Source organism: Meles meles, chromosome 1 (genome assembly GCF_922984935.1).
Source record: "Meles meles chromosome 1, mMelMel3.1 paternal haplotype, whole genome shotgun sequence".
Lineage (NCBI taxonomy): Eukaryota > Metazoa > Chordata > Mammalia > Carnivora > Mustelidae > Meles > Meles meles.
The window spans coordinates 162,682,012-162,689,035 of record NC_060066.1 but is presented as its reverse complement, the minus strand read 5'-3'; the positions used below and the strand labels follow the sequence as shown (position 1 = coordinate 162,689,035).

Sequence of the window (7,024 nt, the reverse complement as noted above, 5' to 3'; positions counted from 1 at the left end):
CCAAAAGCTTACTTTCTGTGGCAAATTGTTATATTAATGACCCCCAACATTTGACATTTCCCCATACCCCTGCCCTTATGTAGCCCCCCCCCTCCTTACATTGACTTTAGCTTAGCTATATGACTTACTTTAGCTAATGGGACATTAGCAAACATGGCATGGGCAGAAGTTTCAAAGGAGCATGAATATTGGAGCCTACGCTCTCTCTTGCTGCTATGAACGCTTCCAACTCCACATGAAAAAGCCTGAGCTAGCTGCCTGGAAAGATGACCCAGGCCTCCCTTCCGAGGCTCAAATACATGAGTGAGACCTGCTGAGTGGGACACCACATGAAGCAGAAATAAGCCAACCCATTTGAGCCCATCCTAATTTGTCACTTCATTCAACTGTAGGCAAATAATTGGTAGCTCTTAAGCTGTTGTTTTGGGGGGTTTGTCACACGGCAACAGATTATAGATTCACTTTTATTGCTGTCTCCCAAATAGCCTGCTTCCTGTAATTATGGCTTTTCTGTGGTTTACTCCCTCTAAGTCTCTGAGGTAAATTTGGATCAGGAGATCATCTGCCAACCGTGCTGTGCTCCCCAGTTCTTAAAGACCAGGAATAGGTCTTCTACATCTCACAGTGATCACCTTGTCCTCAAGGATCATAGTTTTGCTGTCCCTCTGATCTGATACTAATGGGTTCCCCGGAAACTCTCTGTGCCTCTTCTCCCCATCTCTGTGCCTCTTCTGCCTTACTTGTTCTGCTCTTGCTCCACTTCTGTGAGAGACATAACTTTTTTCGCAGTTTAAGGTAAGCCCTTTACTTTCAGGAAACATAATTTTGCTGATACTTTCTGAAGTCCTTACGACTGGTTCTCTTTGACTCTTCCTGGGCCTTTTCCATATGACTTCTGCCCAAATGCAGCTGCTTTTAGCAACCTTTACAAGGAGGTTGGAGTTTGTCAGTTAAATCTGTATTATAAGTTTGCTGAAAATGGTGTTTAACATTTTTTCCATTTTCTTTGTTAGTTTATATATTTTCTAGGGAGAAGTGGGAAGGATGTTTTAATAGATGACATCATCTTCATACAGGAGTTCATTTAATCCTTATTTGCAAGCAGAACCCTTTAGACATGTTTTTCCAAAGGTGATGTAGTAACCTTCGGTGCTTTAGAAATCACTAAGACCTTTCAAAATTCTCATATTCACAGGGGGAGCATGCCACTCAATCTGATTCTTTTTTTCCTAGGTTGAATCACAATTTAGGTTGCCATCCCACACTCTGTTCGGGCAATGGTCTCTTTCTATTTAATAAGTCTGACTAATTAATCCTCACTGTAGCTCAGGAAAAAGAGATTATATTGTCATCATTTTTGAGACAAAGACTATGACAGAACCATGACTGCATTGCAGGATTTATGGGCTTCCTTCCAGATGCTTATTGCCTTACTATTATTAATTTTGGCTTTGGGCTCAATGTCAAACTAATGGATAAATAGACAGTATAGAACGTAAAGCAACAGGTCCAAAAAGGCAACATTTCAGCTTCGGAGAGCTAGGTGTTCCACACTCCAAGTGCTGGTATTTGGAAATGTTTCCTCCCAAACCACCAAGGGGAAACAGTGCAGGGCAGGAGTTCATAAAGTCCCTCCACTGATAAGCTTTCAGGTGTGACTTTCATTGTGTGGGTATGTGAGGCCAGTTGGGTTAATGGGTGAATAACAGAAGGTTACTGTCACTTCTTTGGCAAGCTTCTATTTGCCTTTTAATACACAGTTCAAAAGGGATCAAATTCCCTGATCCATTTCCATTCCATCTAGAGAAAATTGTCTCCCTTAGTGGAGTTGGTATGTTGCTTCTGTGTGTAATATTGTATTGTCCATTTTGGGGCTTTCATAGTAGCTTCTCCTGCTAGGCAATGAGCTTCCTGGGTGCAGGGACTGTGGCCCTAATCATGTCTGTATGCCAGCACCTGGCACAGTATATTGTGCTCAGTGCAAAATGGGTGTGCCATAATGTTTATTGGAATAAATTGAGAAATAGGCCAATTTTATCCATTAAAGCATTAAAGTCTTTCTGGTTCTTAGATAGTTGTATAGTTCCATATGCAAAGTTACTGTATCTCTGTCTCTTTTCCTCCCCAGCTTGCTTCTCTTTTTCTCTGACTGAAAGAGCTGGACCACTGGGGAAATGGAAACCTGTGTATTCCCACATCTCCTGCCTCCTCCCCCCCGCCCCCCCAGTCCCTCCCCCCAATCACTCCCCTCCAAGTGGCAGGCCCCCACCCAGGTGTGCTCTGTCAAACTGGGGCAGTCAGGCTCCCAGGAGCCTGTTGCTAGATCATTGCAAATGCCCAGGTTGTGAAACCCACTCCTAGGGTGCCTTGGCGAGTGCCTCCTCGGAGGTGAGCTGACCCACTGTTACCTTAGCACTGTGTTTATCCACTCTGGAGCTCCTTTGTGCAACAGGAGAGCTTCGGGTTCTCACCCTCACACCGGCTCCTTCCACGTAATTTGCCCTGCTTGCTCCCTTGCCTTCCTCCCACCCCGCCCCCCCCCCCCCCCCCAGCCCGCCAGCTCGGAGTGCTCCCCTCCCCATCCCCTTTTGTGCAACCCGTGGCTGCGGAGCGTCTAGTACTGTATTCATGGCAGATGAAGAGAGAGTGACTGACACGTTCCAGGGACAGCGAATCGCAGCGAGCGCGGGCGGCAGGGGGAGGGTGTGTAGTGGCAGACGGCCGCTGGGATTATGAATGGGGGCGGGGGGGGGGGGGAGCCGGCGAGTGTGGGGTTCAAACCGGGATCTTCGGCATCCGGCTTTGGATAGGCACGCAGGGCTGTGCGTAATCCTTCAGCTCTGGTGGGAAGGGAGATGCGGTGAGCTCCTGGCTGGGAGTGAGGGTTATTTTGCAAAACTCCCTTAGTATCGTGCAGCAGAGTACTGCGGGAGGTCGGAGAGGTAGGTGGGGGAGGAAAAGAAGCGGGTAGGGAATCGGGGAAAGGCCAGCCCGCTGGGGACAGTGCGCCTTGCTCCTAGAATTGACAGGTGGTGGCCTCAGCAGTTACAACCTACTACTAGCATCTAGTCCGTGCAATACGATCACATTGTTATTCCCCGCACCGGGCGGAAGAGCGCAGCGTGGCAGAACAAGTGCCACCGGCGAGCGGTCTCCCGGGGGTAGGGTGGGCTAGTGGGGGTACAGAGAGGGGGTTTGGGGGGGCCAGCGGAGGAGGCGCGAGCTTGGGCGCTTCGCGGCCGTCTGCACCGCCCCGGCCGGGGTGTTCCACGGCCCGCGGCCGGTCGGTCCGCGCGCGCACTCAGCGGCCGCCCCCGGCTCGTGCGCCCCTTTCCGGGGCTCCCGGCCCCGCCTCCGCGGCTGCGGGCTGTTTGTCGCCGGCGGGGCTGCACGCGAGAGGCGCGGAAGTCCCCCGCCGGCTCTCGTGCCCCAGGGAGCGCAGGGCACGAACAAGCCGAGGCGGGCGGAGCCGCGGCGGTGCACCAGAGGCGCTCGGACAGGAGGAGGGCGGCTTCCGCGAGGGCAGCGGGAGGTAAGGGCTGCCCCGGAGGCTGCGGGCTTGTTTTCTTCCTTCCCTTACTTCATCAAACAGCGAAGCTGAAATGGAGAGTGTGGGGTGCTGTGGGCCGATGGGGGGCGAAGAGGGTTTGGGGCCGCGCAAGGGTGGTCGCCTTGAGGGCGTCGTTGGTGTCTCTTGGAGGAAATCCGCTGACCGGCCCTTCTTCTTCGCTCCCTCCTTCTCTGCCTCTGCCTCCGCCCTTGAACCTCCTGGCTAACCCCTGAGCCGTAGAGAGAGAGCTAAAGGAGGATGGAGAAGGGCAGAAGGATTCGCCCAGGAGTGGGTGGACTGGCGCGCGTTGCCCAGTGATTGACTGCGGGCGGCGGGCGAGCCGGGGGTGGGGGGAGCCTGAAGTACCAAGAGTTTGCTGGGGCTGCGTCCCCAGGATCGTCCTGTGCGTCCCGATGTCTGGGGCACCAAGTGCGGCGCACCTAAACCATAGCCTAAGGAAGGCTCTGCCAGGAACTTTTGGGAAGCCCTGTCTCATGTTTGGGAAGGGGTGCTGGGCTGTATTCAAGGCCTGGCCATTTCTGAGCTACAAGTGTGTGTGTGGGGGTGGGGTGGGGGTGGGGGGGGTTATCCTCCTTATCCTTCCTGCTCTCCCTCCTCTTCCCTCTTCCATGTCCTTCTTTTGCTTCCTTCCTGCCCTTTTCCCATAGATCAGCCCACCATGTGCAGTACTTAAAATGCAGACCCCCGGTAGTCAATAAATTTAAAGTATAAAGAAGAGAGCACAGAGGAATAACTCTTAATTACATTGTGGTTCATTTTACCAAGATGAAAATATTTGTATGTAAACAACATATAATGTATTATGTATAGTATAATATACATATATAATATACACACAGGCCTGGGGTAATTTTTAAGAAATACTTTGAGATTCTCACCTAAAATTATATTGCATTTACATTATGTTTACATCACATGGGCATGGTGCTGTTAAACAGAAATGGTAAATCTATGCATTCTGTGTCTTAGATCTGTATGAGCTATAACTGTTCTTTGAATCGCATCCATCTTTTAAATTCAGAGATTACCAGCTATTTGAAAACCTCCGGCTGCACTGTAGGAATAAAAGTCACATTAAATTAAAAGAAAAAGTACTGCTTTTTTCCATGTACTGCTCTTTCCTTTTACTAAAAGCTTGTTGTTATGCCTATAATTTTCATAAAAACAAAAACAATTAGGGAGCTTCAAAGTGTTTTTACCTAGGCCTGAGGTATAGGCAGGGGTCTGGAATATATCTGTACCTGAATTGACAAGAAGGTAGATAAGGCAAATGATTTCAGTTCAGGTAAAAGAAAATTCAGCAGCACTTGCTTCTGAGGACACCTCTTTTGCCTTCTGGTATCCCAACAGAGAAACCCCCTTACTACCAACATGTGTCTTAAGCATCACAGTGGTTTGACCAACTCTTCCAATCAATGCTTGCAAGACTTGGCGAGTAACATATTTGCTGGCTGTTTCTGTTCTTTTTCTTTTTAAACCAACATGCCAACTACAAAAAAATAAGTAAAATTGTTAAATAGACTAGAATTGTTGAGATGGCATGATTGACACATTGAGGCTATGTGCATATGTATCATCTCTATATTCCTCATTATGATTGTGAGCTAAACAGTCTTGCATTTTGTCTACTTACATAGTTTTTTTTTCTCAGCCAATCCGCTCTAATTTCTGATTTGACATATTTTGCAAAGATGAATTATCTTAAATTTCTCTAGAGGATACTTGAGCCTGCTAATTTCTTATGAATAGTATTGGTTTCGGTTTGAGGAATAAGAAATCAATCATACATGGTTTTCTGATCTTGGTGTCCTTTCCCTGTCTGGAGATAGGTATTTAATAATGATGGTATACATAAGTAAGGATTCATGTTTCATAAAAATATTAGACACAGAAACGACATTTTCATTTTGGTTCATAAACTGAAGATCTAAAATTATGAAGGAATAAAGAGTCTCATGTTGCTCTTAGTATCTTATTTGGCTGACTTTGGTTAGGGAGTAAGAGGTACATGATGTAGTCTTGAGTTAGAAAGATTTAGGAGTTAGTAATTTGGATTTACCTTTCATTATTAGTAGTAATTTAGTTAGTAATTTGGATTTACCTTTCATTTACCTTTCATTATTATGGCATAAAAATCCATTGCGCTTTCCAGAAAAATCTGAGAAACAGAGTTTGTAGAAGGTGTGAGTATGTAGTTGGTTACATGACATTTGGGTTTCTTTGGGCACTGGTTGTTTGGCTTCACCTCATGGTAATATGGCAGACATTGATGTGCTGAGTCCCTCTTAAAGGAAGAGCTTGTTGCTCCAGCTTCAGAGTGCTGTCAACAGATAGCCTGCAAAGGTCCTTGAAGGGGATTGCTTGAGTTGTAGAAAGCATCTTTGTCCAAGATCATGTCTTTTTCCCAGGCAGCTCACACCCAGTGGCTGATCCATGTGGGAGTATAAAGACCTGGTCATCTCAGCCCAACTCCAGACAACTCTGTAGGACCATTCTAGCTCTGGAACTCCCTACGGGACTTGCACTGCAGCTTGACATTTCCCCTTTCTCCTTCCTTCTTCATTCTCAGATGTTGATAGCAAGGCGGTCCTTGATAAAATTGCTTACCCAACTTCATCTCAGAGTGGGCTTCCTTGGAGAGGCCAGCCTATAACATCATCTCCATGCACATTCATTTTGCCAGTTTTAATCTTTTATCTTTTATTTTTTTATTTATTTTTTTTAAAGATTTTATTTATTTATTTGACAGAGAGAGAGACCACAAGTAGGCAGAGAGGCAGGCAGAGAGAGAGGAGGAAGCAGGCTCCCTGTGGAGCAGAGAGCCCGACAATCTTTTATCTTTTAAAATGTAGTGCCACTTCTCATTGGAAGGCATTTCCGTAACTGCTGCCCTTCTGTTCCTCCTTGTTTTCTCATTCTTCCCTTTTATTGGATCTGCAGATTCTTTAGTCTCTTTTCTGTCTGATGATTTCAAAATTATATATCCCGTTTCTGTTCCTTCAGTAGGCATGTTTTGTTTTAACATTCAGATTTTTGTCTTAACAGATGAAATAAATCAAAATATCTACTTTCTTCATTGGGTAGGGTATGTGATATGGTGATTGCTGTGAAGTGTGTAAGCCTGACGATTCACAGACCTGCACCCCTGGGGCAAATAATACATTATATGTTAATAAAAATAAAAATATAAAGAATCTACTTTCTTCTTGCATAATATAAGGGCCTTATTAAGTTATAATTCTGATTATAATCTGTATTTCATAATATTTTGTGGTGTAATAGTCCCACCACATTTTTCACATGCACTGTCATTTTATGTAAATGAATTTTGTTGTTGTTGTTGGATTGTTTTCATAGTCAATGTTTATTTAAACTTACCCACGTTTTCTGTGCTCACTGGATCTTCTTGCGTCTCTTTCCTTCTATCTGGATGCGAATTCCTTCTTAGGGAGG

General features: G+C 46.0%; 1 protein-coding gene across 2 annotated transcripts in view; it reads left to right on the top strand.

Annotated features, from left to right (window-relative positions):
* The first annotated feature begins 2,886 nt into the window (after nt 1-2,886).
* Nucleotides 2,887-7,024, top strand: part of PDE4B (phosphodiesterase 4B) — a 567,587-nt gene continuing 563,449 nt past the window's right edge. The window contains exon 1 of one of the 2 annotated variants that reach the window (XM_046017685.1): nt 2,887-2,942. The gene's annotated coding sequence lies outside the window, so the exon portion shown is untranslated. Of the gene's footprint in view, nt 2,943-3,511; nt 3,533-7,024 lie in introns of those variants that run through there. The other variant, XM_046017679.1, reaches the window with a different exon arrangement.